Here is a 12,022-nt window from a genome sequence, read left to right on the forward strand (position 1 = left end):
AAACAACACTACTTCCCTTTCGAGCCCCAACGTGTGCCTAAACAGTTTTTTCCCACATGTGGGGTACCAGAGTACCCAGGACAAATTGGACAACGACTTTTGGGGTCCAATTTCTCCTGTTACTCTTGGGAAAATTAAAAATTGGGGACTAAATGATCATTTATGTGGGAACAAAACAGGATTTTATATTTTCACGCCTGGGCATTATAATCTTTAGTGAAACACTTGGGGGTTCAAAGTGCTCACCACACATCTAGATAAGTTCCTTAGGGGGTCTAGTTTCCAAAATGGGGTCACATATGGGGGGTTTCTACTGTTTAGGAACATCAAGGGCTCTGCAAATGGAACATGACGCCCGCAGACCATTCCATCAAAGTCTGCTTTCCAAAACGTCATTACTTCCCTTTCGAGCCCTGACGTGTGCCCAAACAGTAGTTTTCTCCCACATGTGGGGTATCAGGGTACTCAGGACAAATTGGACAACAACTTTTGGGGTCCAATTTCTCCTGTTACTCTTGGGAAAATTAAAAATTGGGGACTAAATGATCATTTATGTGGGAACAAAACAGGATTTTATATTTTCACGCCTGGGCATTATAATCTTTAGTGAAACACTTGGGGGTTCAAAGTGCTCACCACACATCTAGATAAGTTCGTTAGGGGGTCTAGTTTCCAAAATGGGGTCACTTATGGGGGGTTTCTACTGTTTAGGAACATCAAGGGCTCTGCAAATGGAACATGACGCCCGCAGACCATTCCATCAAAGTCTGCTTTCCAAAACGTCATTACTTCCCTTTCAAGCCCTGACGTGTGCCCAAACAGTAGTTTTCTCCCACATGTGGGGTATCAGGGTACTCAGGACAAATTGGACAACAACTTTTGGGGTCCAATTTCTCCTGTTACTCTTGGGAAAATTAAAAATTGGGGACTAAATGATCATTTATGTGGGAACAAAACAGGATTTTATATTTTCACGCCTGGGCATTATAATCTTTAGTGAAACACTTGGGGGTTCAAAGTGCTCACCACACATCTAGATAAGTTCGTTAGGGGGTCTAGTTTCCAAAATGGGGTCACTTATGGGGGGATTCTACTGTTTAGGAACATCAAGGGCTCTGCAAATGGAACATGACGCCCGCAGACCATTCCATCAAAGTCTGCTTTCCAAAACGTCATTACTTCCCTTTCGAGCCCTGACGTGTGCCCAAACAGTAGTTTTCTCCCACATGTGGGGTATCAGGGTACTCAGGACAAATTGGACAACAACTTTTGGGGTCCAATTTCTCCTGTTACTCTTGGGAAAATTAAAAATTGGGGACTAAATGATCATTTATGTGGGAACAAAACAGGATTTTATATTTTCACGCCTGGGCATTATAATCTTTAGTGAAACACTTGGGGGTTCAAAGTGCTCACCACACATCTAGATAAGTTCCTTAGGGGGTCTAGTTTCCAAAATGGGGTCACTTATTGGGGGTTTCTACTGTTTAGGAACATCAAGGGCTCTGCAAATGGAACATGACGCCCGCAGACCAATCCATCAAAGTCTGCTTTCCAAAACGTCATTACTTCCCTTTCGAGCCCTGACGTGTGCCCAAACAGTAGTTTTCTCCCACATGTGGGGTATCAGTTTACTCAGGACAAATTGGACAACAACTTTTGGGGTCCAATTTCTCCTGTTACTCTTGGGAAAATTAAAAATTGGGGACTAAATGATCATTTATGTGGGAACAAAACAGGATTTTATATTTTCATGCCCGGGTGTTATAAACTTCTGTGAAGCCCTTGGGGGTTCAAAGTGCTCACCACACATCTAGATAAGTTCCTTAGGGGGTCTAGTTTCCAAAATGGGGTCACTTGTGGGGGGTTTCCACTGTTTAGGCACATCAGACACTCGTCAAATGCGACATGGCGTCCGATCTCAATTCCAGCCAATTTTAGGTTGAAAAAGTCAAACGGGGCTCCTTCCCTTCTGAGCCCTGCCATGTGCCTAAACAGTGGTTCCCCCCCACATATTGGGTATCAGCGTACTCAGGACAAATTTGACAACAACCTTTGGAGTCCAATTTCTCCTGTTACCCTTGGGAAAACAAAATATTGGGGACTAAATGATCATGTTTGTGGAAAAAATATGATTTTTTATTTTCACGCCCGGGTGTTATAAACTTCTATGAAGCCCTTGGGGGTTCAAAGTGCTCACCACACATCTAGATAAGTTCCTTAGGTGGTCTAGTTTCCAAAATGGGGTCACTTGTGGGGGGTTTCCACTGTTTAGGCACATCAGACGCTCGTCAAATGTGACATGGCGTCCGATCTCAATTCCAGCCAATTTTAGGTTGAAAAAGTCAAACGGGGCTCCTTCCCTTTTGAGCCCTGCCATGAGCCTAAACAGTGGTTCCCCCCCACATATTGGGTATCAGCATACTCAGGACAAATTTGACAACAACCTTTAGGGTCCAATTTCTCCTGTTACCCTTGGGAAAACAAAATATTGGGGACTAAATGATCATGATTGTGGAAAAAATATGATTTTTTATTTTCACACCCGGGTGTTATAAACTTCTGTGAAGCCCTTGGGGGTTCAAAGTGCTCACCACACATCTAGATAAGTTCCTTAGGTGGTCTAGTTTCCAAAATGGGGTCACTTGTGGGGGGTTTCCACTGTTTAGGCACATCAGACGCTCGTCAAACGTGACATGGCGTCCGATCTCAATTCCAGCCAATTTTAGGTTGAAAAAGTCAAACGGGGCTCCTTCCCTTGTGAGCCCTGCCATGTGCCTAAACAGTGGTTCCCCCCCACATATTGGGTATCAGCATACTCAGGACAAATTTGACAACAACCTTTGGGGTCCAATTTCTCCTGTTACCCTTGGGAAAACAAAATATTGGGGACTAAATGATCATGTTTGTGGAAAAAATATGATTTTTTATTTTCACGCCCGGGTGTTATAAACTTCTGTGAAGCCCTTGGGGGTTCAAAGTGGTCACCACACATCTAGATAAGTTCCTTAGGGGGTCTAGTTTCCAAAATGGGGTCACTTGTGGGGGGTTTCCACTGTTTAGGCACATCAGACACTCGTCAAATGCGACATGGCGTCCGATCTCAATTCCAGCCAATTTTAGGTTGAAAAAGTCAAACGGGGCTCCTTCCCTTGTGAGCCCTGCCATGTGACTAAACAGTGGTTCCCCCCCACATATTGGGTATCAGCATACTCAGGACAAATTTGACAACAACCTTTGGGGTCCAATTTCTCCTGTTACCCTTGGGAAAACAAAATATTGGGGACTAAATGATCATGTTTGTGGAAAAAATATGATTTTTTATTTTCACGCCCGGGTGTTATAAACTTCTGTGAAGCCCTTGGGGGTTCAAAGTGGTCACCACACATCTAGATAAGTTCCTTAGGGGGTCTAGTTTCCAAAATGGGGTCACTTGTGGGGGGTTTCCACTGTTTAGGCACATCAGACACTCGTCAAATGCGACATGGCGTCCGATCTCAATTCCAGCCAATTTTAGGTTGAAAAAGTCAAACGGGGCACCTTCCCTTCTGAGCCCTGCCATGTGCCTAAACAGTGGTTCCCCCCCACATATTGGGTATCAGCGTACTCAGGACAAATTTGACAACAACCTTTGTAGTCCAATTTCTCCTGTTACCCTTGGGAAAACAAAATATTGGGGACTAAATGATCATGTTTGTGGAAAAAATATGATTTTTTATTTTCACGCCCGGGTGTTATAAACTTCTGTGAAGCCCTTGGGGGTTCAAAGTGGTCACCACACATCTAGATAAGTTCCTTAGGGGGTCTAGTTTCCAAAATGGGGTCACTTGTGGGGGGTTTCCACTGTTTAGGCACATCAGACACTCGTCAAACGCGACATGGCGTCCGATCTCAATTCCAGCCAATTTTAGGTTGAAAAAGTCATACGGGGCTCCTTCCCTTCTGAGCCCTGCCTTGTGCCCAAACAGTGGTTCCCCCCCATATATTGGGTATCAGCGTACTCAGGACAAATTTGACAACAACTTTTGGTGTCCAATTTCTCCTGTTACCCTTGGGAAAATAAAAAAATTGTTGCTAAAATATTATTTTTGTGACTAAAAAGTTAAATGTTCATTTTTTCCTTCCACGTTGCTTCTGCTCCTGTGAAGCACCTGAAGGGTTAATAATCTTCTTGAATGTAGTTTTGAGTAGCTTCAGGGGTGTAGTTTTTAGAATGGTGTCACTTTTGGGTATTTTCTGCCATATAGACCCCTCAAAGTGACTTCAAATGTGAGGTGGTCCCTAAAAAAAATGGTTTTGTAAGTTTTGTTGTAAAAATTAGAAATCGCTTGTCAAATTTTAACCCTTATAACTTCCTAACAAAAAAAAATGTTGTTTCCCAAATTGTGCTGATGTAAAGTAGACATGTGGGAAATGTTATTTAGTAACTATTTTGTGTCACATATTTCTCTGTTTTAAGGGCATACAAATTCAAAGTTTGAAAATTGCAAAATTTTCAAAATTTTTGCCATATTTCTGTTTTTTTCATAAATAAATGCAAGTTATAGCGAAAATTTTTTACCACTAAAGTGAAGTACAATATGTCACGAGAAAACAATCTCAGAATCGCCTAGATCCGTTGAAGCGTTCCAGAGTTATAACCTCATAAAGGGACAGTGGTCAGAATTGTAAAAATTGGCCCGGTCATGAACGTGCAAACCACCCTTGGGGGTGAAGGGGTTAAATGTTTTTTCCTTTTCAGCCAACAAGAGTTAATGTCAGTATCTTGATGGCAGCTTCTTTTTGGATGATCAGCTGGTGTTGGTTGGTAACCACTACCACCTTCTTTTAAATAGTCATGTGATCCATCGGCTGATTTTCGGTAATGGAGTTATTATATACGGACCAGCCTGGAGTAAGGAGCTTTCTTGTGTCAGTGGTGTTGCTGCTACTGTTGGAGTTCAGATTCCTGGTGATGTTTTTATGCTTCTGTGGACCTTTGCAGCAAAGCCTGCAGTCGAGTATTTTGTTCCTTTTCCTTTGTCGGGCCTGTGTTTGTCTCATCCCTTGTGTTTTACCATCTGTAGCAGTGATGCTAGCGTCCTTGCCAGCCAGTGCACTAGCAGGTTATATTGACATGACAATCATGGACTAGGCAGGTGATGTCGGCGGGGGGATGGACCCCCGTAGGGCGTTAGGGGAGTTTAGGGACAAGCACAGGTTGGTGTCAGGAGGTGTCCCATTCCTTGCTCCTTATAATTTACGACCTTACTCTCCCATCGTAGTTGCATGTTGTGTCGTCTACCAGACTTAATCGTGTTTGAGCATGACACTGACTCATTGTAGTGGTAGGGGAATTGCATTAGGGGTCCTTTTACCTTAGTATCTTACCTATTCCTTTACTTGGGGTCCGAGGATTCATCAGGGGGGGCATCATTTGCTTGTCCTAGCCCTGTCCCCACCAATTCCAAAAAGCCATTCCTCTATGCACTGTTAATGGAACCAAAGTTCTTGTCTATCACCAAGAGTTCTATAGACAATAAATGGAATTGTGGTTCTGACACTTGATAAGTTGTTATAGTGGACCAAACCCTTGTAAGGGAATCTGAGAGCAGCATAATGTTGGAAAAAAGACCTTGATTCCAATGATGAATCACTTAGATCAGGGTTCCCTAACTCCAGCCCTCAAGGCCCACCAACAGATCATGTTTTCAGGATTTCCTTAGTATTGCTCAGGTGATAATTGCATCATTTGTGCAATACAAAGGAAATCCTGAAAACATGATCTGTTGGTGGGCCTTGAGGACTGGAGTTGGGGAACCCTGACTTAGATTACTGGGTGCAGCAGTTGTGAAACAATCAGAATTTTTAGATGTAGCATGTAGCAGAGCTCGGAAAGCTAATCTCAACAACACTGTGACGCGAGTCACTATAGTAAATATTAGTCTCAGAAGTGGAGAGAAAGACTAAAATAACAGATAGTAATAATATATACTACTTACTGAATAAGTAAAAGGAAGGCGAACAATCTGAAGTCAGGTCCAGGAAATTGGCAAGTACAATAAGGGGAAGTCAGAGACAAAATCCATTTCACGAGCCAAGGTCAGGAAAACCAGAAGGACAAGACAGTTTACAGGGAGCAGGAACAAGAGAAGTCAGGTCACAGGCAAAGAGTCTTAAGGCCCCGTCTCACTAAGCGACTTACCAGCGATCCCGACACCGATATCAAGGTGTCAGGATCGCTAGTAAGTTGCTATGTGATCGCTGGTGAGCTGTCACACAGACAGCTTCACCAGCGATCAGCACAGCGATGCCGAGCGCCCGGCATCGCTGGCCATCCTGTAAAAAATAGAATCAAAATAAAATATATAGTTATTCTCACCTTCCGATGTCCCGCGCAGTCTTCCGGCCTCTCTTCACGCTCCGGTCCCAGTGATCCTTTGCATGAATGACCGCGAGATGTCACGATCTCGCGGGATAACAAAGTCTCGCGGTCATTCGTGCAAAGGATCACTGGGACCGGAGCGTGGAGAGAGGCGGGATGGCTGAACGGGACGTCGGAAGGTGAGAATAACTATATTTTTTATTTTTTTATTATTTTTTACACCTGATCGCTGGTCTCCCGCCTGTCACACGCAGCGATGTGTGCTGGCCAGCGGGAGACCAGCGACCAAAGAAATGTCCAGAGATTTCTTGCAGCGATCAGCGATACCGGCAGGGGGGCCGCTCGCTGATCGCTGTCACACACAGCGATCTCGCTGGTGAGATCGCTGTTACATCACAAAAGTTGTGACTCAGCAGTGATCTCGCTACCGAGATTGCTTAGTGAGATGGGGCCTTAAGTCTGGGAAGGGAATAAAGTCAGGCTGGGTCAGGCACAGCGCACAGTGGGATCAGTCTTACACAAGCAGCAGCAAGTGTATGATTGACACTGGATGAAGGAGCTAGCATGCTCAAGTAGAGGACTAATTAAGGGAAGTGAACACAGATGATTGCAGCACAGACCCAGCACAACCAAAACAGACTGACAGCCTCTACACAAAAGTAACATAGCTAACAGGAACAGTGTGGAGATTGTGACAAACACCACAGCTTTCTGTCTGCATAGTTAATTGACAGTGAGTTGCCATTTAGTGCTGGTAGTGGAGTTGAACAGGATGTACGTTGGTATCTAGTCCGGCAGTGATAATCTTCTGCTGATAAAGCACTGATTGTACTGAAAAAACAGCACACAGTCTAATAAGTGACATCTTGCTGAAATCAGTATCTAAGCCCTTACTTCAAGCTGCCCCTGGATTACATAGCAAAAAACTGCTGACAGATTCTCTTTAACTCTGAACAATGTGAAGGCAAGTAAAGGCTCTGGAAATCAGTAGCATGAATTGCTGAAGGCAGAGCTCAGAAAGAAAAAAAAGGGGGTAAGTGCCGCCACTCATTTGTAATTTGATTGGTGGATGTATTTACATGGGCTAATGGTACAAACATTAGTACGTCCAATCATTGGCCGGTGGAAAATGACATTACCTGAAGACCAAAATACATAAAATGTCCAGCTAATGTCCAGTCTTCAAAGACTTTTATCTTGCCATACTATTGGGATGCCATATTAATAATATTCCCTATACCTGTCTTTTAATATAAAATGCAATATTATCTCCATTAAAGGGATGTTAATGACCTTCCACTCCTTAATGTACTGCACCTATGAAAAATGCATGGTTCAGGGTTACACCAATGTCAGAATATTATTTTTTTACCAAGATAATGGTCTCAGGCTGTTTGCGTTAATTAATGATGGTTTTAATGCCTTTATACGGTACATATCCTTGCAACAGAAAAGTCTTCAGTGACTTCCCGATAGCACTTTTATTTTATCGCCACACAATGCATCCGTTGCTGCCCTGAATGTAAAATGCAATTTTTTTTTTTTTTTTTTCCAACGGATGGCCGTGAAGTGTCTGCATTATCAATTGAATGTATATATTTAAGATAGTGATTTCCGGCAGAAATTGTATTTGCTTCTTCTTTACTCAGTAGGCATCCCCTATTCTATAGAACCTTCTCCCTACCCCCTATCGGAAAAAAAAAAAGATGCCTGGCTTTGTACTGCTTTGCAATTCTATGAGAGCCAGGAGGCAGTAGGACCCGGTATCCTATCACAGGCACTGAGCGAGCTGCTGCATGGGTCTATTTGTATTCAATGGCTCGTGCTCTCTGCATTAATAGTAATACAGATAACGGGTCACAATTCTGCACCGAAGAAAGGATTTGAATTCCGCTGGACAGATACCGGGAAGAAACCTCTTTGCCGATCTCCTTACAAAGTCTTGAACTGACGCTGCTGTCATTTTGTCCCTTAAAGCCAAAAAAAAAGAAAAAAAAAAAGGTCTCGTTGTGTGTGAAAGTTGCACGCGTTTCCATGTGAATAATGGAACTGACAGACTTGTGAAAGCAATATCATCTCACAAGGTAAGTTCTCCGCTAGACAAGTGTTTGATTTATGTGCACACACCTGAGGGTATGGGATTGACAACATATCATTGCAACTACTTCCATAGCCTTAGGGAAGGTAATCCACTCTAATATTGGGATTTTGTATTTTTTTCCTTTGCCGTCCATGTGTGTAAGATCATGCTTGTCTTCTTCGGTAAAAAAAAAAAATCAAGTTTGCCTGCAAGAAAAATAGAATATTTGGTATCTGGAATGGAGATTTCTGATGTTGAGTATTTTAACTTTTTCTATTGCATATGCTGGGTCTTTTAGAGGTATTGCTTGTGCATCATAGATTTACCTGCAGTCCTATGTAAAATCATAGGTAGTACATAGTGGGGTGTTGAGCTTGACTAACTCAGCTCATGTCCCTAAATTCTAACATGTATATGAATAGAACTTTAGAAGCTTTATACAAAGTACTGCAACATTTTTCATTGTATCAGCCCCGATACATCTGTGTGAGATGTAGCAGACTCGAGTTTGTCAGATGTAGCGGACCTGAGTTTGTCAGATGTAGCGGACCAGAGTTTGTCAGATGTAGCAGACCCGAGTTTGCCAGATGTCAGATGTGGCAGACCTGAGTTTGTCAGATGTCAGATATAGCAGACACGAGTTTGTAATCAGGCACAACTGATTGTGAGATCATCCCCTGTTTTTGTGTGGGGGGGGTTCCGAAGGTCTGCTGGTAATTCTGCTGCAGTATCTCAAATCATTTCAATGAAACAATGCAGAAAAGGATGACAAATTCAACTCGGCTACATCTGGATTGTCAAGACCAGATGTGTAGGTGCATTGATCACGGCATTGATCTAGTTAAGAGAGCAGTTACCTCCCACCATTGTATTTTGGGTAATGGGTCTTCCAAGCAGTAAATGCTGTTATAATTGATGCACTCCGCCAGTTCCTAATTTAAAGGGCGCTAAAATATCAAGTCTTATATTAGATTTTCTTAGAACTGTCATTTCAGATGGGGCAGAGCTGAACAGGACATTAAAGAAATCTGCATTGTTTGCGATGGTTTACCTGCAGCCCTACGTAAAATCAGATTGTAATTCCACGACGGGCTATTCCACATGACCGACTCAGCTACATATGACAATGTTATCTCTGCTTTACCGGCGTTGCAAGTGTATTAACTATCATTTCAAAAGGAGCGTTGACTAAGCATTAAGAATAAATGTGGCATGGTGGCTTGCTGTTGGTAATATAGGGATGTTTTAGCTCAGGGTTTTGTGGCTTTGCATTCGTATTGTGAAGCTGGCTGCATTGTTAAAATGATTTTGGAAAAAAAAAATGAAAGACTGAACATTAAGGAGAGGAGAATGTGTGCAGTGCTCAGAATACCAACTGTGCAATTATCTGCAGTGCTCGCTGGCAGAATGGAAGGCTAACAGGAGACTGCACCTCCTCAACGGTTCTTCATGTCTACTGAACAAGTCAATGGGACTTTCATGCTGTACGGCTGGATCAGGGGACCTTTACAGCACTCTGCAGGGATCTGGATAAGTAGAGAGGGTAATAGAGGCGCTCTAGGAATCATTGGTACCTGTAGCTATGAGATTTTAACCTCTGCAATAATCAGCTGAGACAGTCAGCTTAGAAACCCCTCCTGCTGGGTCTGGATGATAGAACCATCCAATAATATATGGGCCGTGAATTTTTTTTTCGCAGAACTAAACTCCTTTTATCTTTCCAGCATGATTAACGAAATGAGCTTGTCTATACATATCATTTAAAGCAAAAAAAAACTGATGGAGCTGAGCTAAGTTTGTCATTGCAAACACAGCTCACTTTTTGAATTCCAAATTATTTTATTTATCATGCTTTGTGACTACACCACCATCATATTGCGTAGCGCTTTACAGACATTATGATCGCTGTCCCAACAATCTATTATCCCTATTAATATGTCTTTCGGAATTTATTATAAATCAAAACCAAAAAAAAAATGAGCCGGTGCACAAATTGGTAAACATGAAACATGTGTAGGGTTCAGCAGGTTCGCAGGATGCAGTGACGAGACACGAGACTGAGTGTGGTTTGTGGAATAAACTTTTATAAACTGTAGCCGCTGGGGCTATATTGAGCAAACCAAAAGTGTTAACAACAAACTAGTCCGCGCAGGGACTCAACAATCCTAACAACACTTCCTTATTGTAATGCGATTAACTCGGTTTGCCCGGGTGCTATAAGCCACGTATGACCAAACTACGGGTCCTTATCCCCTATATTAAACTTATCCTTCCAGGGGGTCTGTTAGGATCACAAGCGTGGCCGCATAGGGGTCGCTGATGCAGCTGCCTTGATGCCTCGATATTCGGGGACGGAACTGGGCTTGACAGGCCCTGAAGAGACAAGACCGGTGGGGCGCAACAGGCCCTGAAGAAACAGTGCTGGTGGGGCGCAACAGGCCCTGAAGGAATGGTGCCGGTGGGGCACAACAGGCCCTGAAGAGACGATGCTGGTGGGGCACACCAGGCCCTGAAGAAACTTGGCCGGTGGGGCGCAACAGGCCCTGAAGAGACGATGCCGGTGGGGCACAACAGGCCCTGAAGAAGCGATGCCCGTGGGGCGCAACAGGCCCTGAAGAAACGATGCCGGTGGGGCGCAACAGGCCCTGAAGAAACGATGCTGGTGGGGTGCAACAGGCCCTGAAGAAACGATGCTGGTGGGGTGCAACAGGCCCTGAAGAAACAATGCCGGTGGGGCACAACAGGCCCTGAAGAAACGATGCCGGTGGGGCGCAACAGGCCCTGAAGAAACGATGCCGGTGGGGCGCAACAGGCCCTGAAGAAACGATGCCGGTGGGGCGCAACAGGCCCCGAAGAAACTATGCCAGTGGGGCGCAACAGGCCCTGAAGAAACGATGCCGTGGGGTGCAACAGGCCCTGAAGAAACAATGCCGGTGGCGCACAACAGGCCCTGAAGAAACAATGCCAGTGGTGCGCAACATTTGTCTCCTTGTGGCTCTCGTCCCACCACGGAGTTATGACGCAGTCTCTAAATATAACCATTCACCAATCTCTGCTTGGGGCCCCTTAGCAAACCGGACGGAGGCCTCTCCTGCCACCTGTAGCGAGGTGGTGCTTCCTGGGCCCGGTGATGACAGGGCCGCAGCTGAGGGAGAAGGCAGGGGGGCAGTGTCCTGACCACTGTAAAGGAATGGTCTGTCGCTGCAGCAGTCAGTAGAGGTCGTGGACTTGCTACAGCAGGGCGGGAAACAGCGGGGGCGGCTGTATGTGACCGTATGAGGGGAGCAGCCGTCGGTGACCGGCTCTCAAGTCTCACGTGTCGGTGAGTCTGCAGCTTTCCTTTCACAGGCCCCTGTCGGTCTCTCCACAACACACCATCCGCTCCCTCGGTCTTCTCTCTTTTACATGGCTCCCTGTCTGTTGTCCGGCTCTCTGTCAACTGCCACTTCAGCGTGCCCCTTGCTCCTTTTAAGCTTGCCCCGCCCCCTGTTTCCCTGACAACTCCAGTCAAGTTTTTCCTTTTACTGTCCTCCCAGTATTGTTCCCTCAGGAACCCTGATGGCGGTCCCCTGGGGACC

The 12,022-nt window shown here is 44.6% G+C and overlaps 1 protein-coding gene across 3 annotated transcripts in view; it reads left to right on the plus strand.

Annotated features, from left to right (window-relative positions):
• The first annotated feature begins 7,961 nt into the window (after window positions 1-7,961).
• Window positions 7,962-12,022, plus strand: part of ROBO1 (roundabout guidance receptor 1) — a 1,387,368-nt gene continuing 1,383,307 nt past the window's right edge. For all 3 annotated transcript variants that reach the window (XM_073584451.1, XM_073584454.1, XM_073584452.1), the window contains exon 1: window positions 7,962-8,448. The gene's annotated coding sequence lies outside the window, so the exon portion shown is untranslated. The remainder of the gene's footprint in view (window positions 8,449-12,022) is intronic.

The sequence above is a fragment of the Dendrobates tinctorius genome, unplaced genomic scaffold (assembly GCF_039654945.1).
Source record: "Dendrobates tinctorius isolate UK_male_01 unplaced genomic scaffold, ASM3965494v1 ptg000084l, whole genome shotgun sequence".
Classification (NCBI taxonomy): domain Eukaryota; kingdom Metazoa; phylum Chordata; class Amphibia; order Anura; family Dendrobatidae; genus Dendrobates; species Dendrobates tinctorius.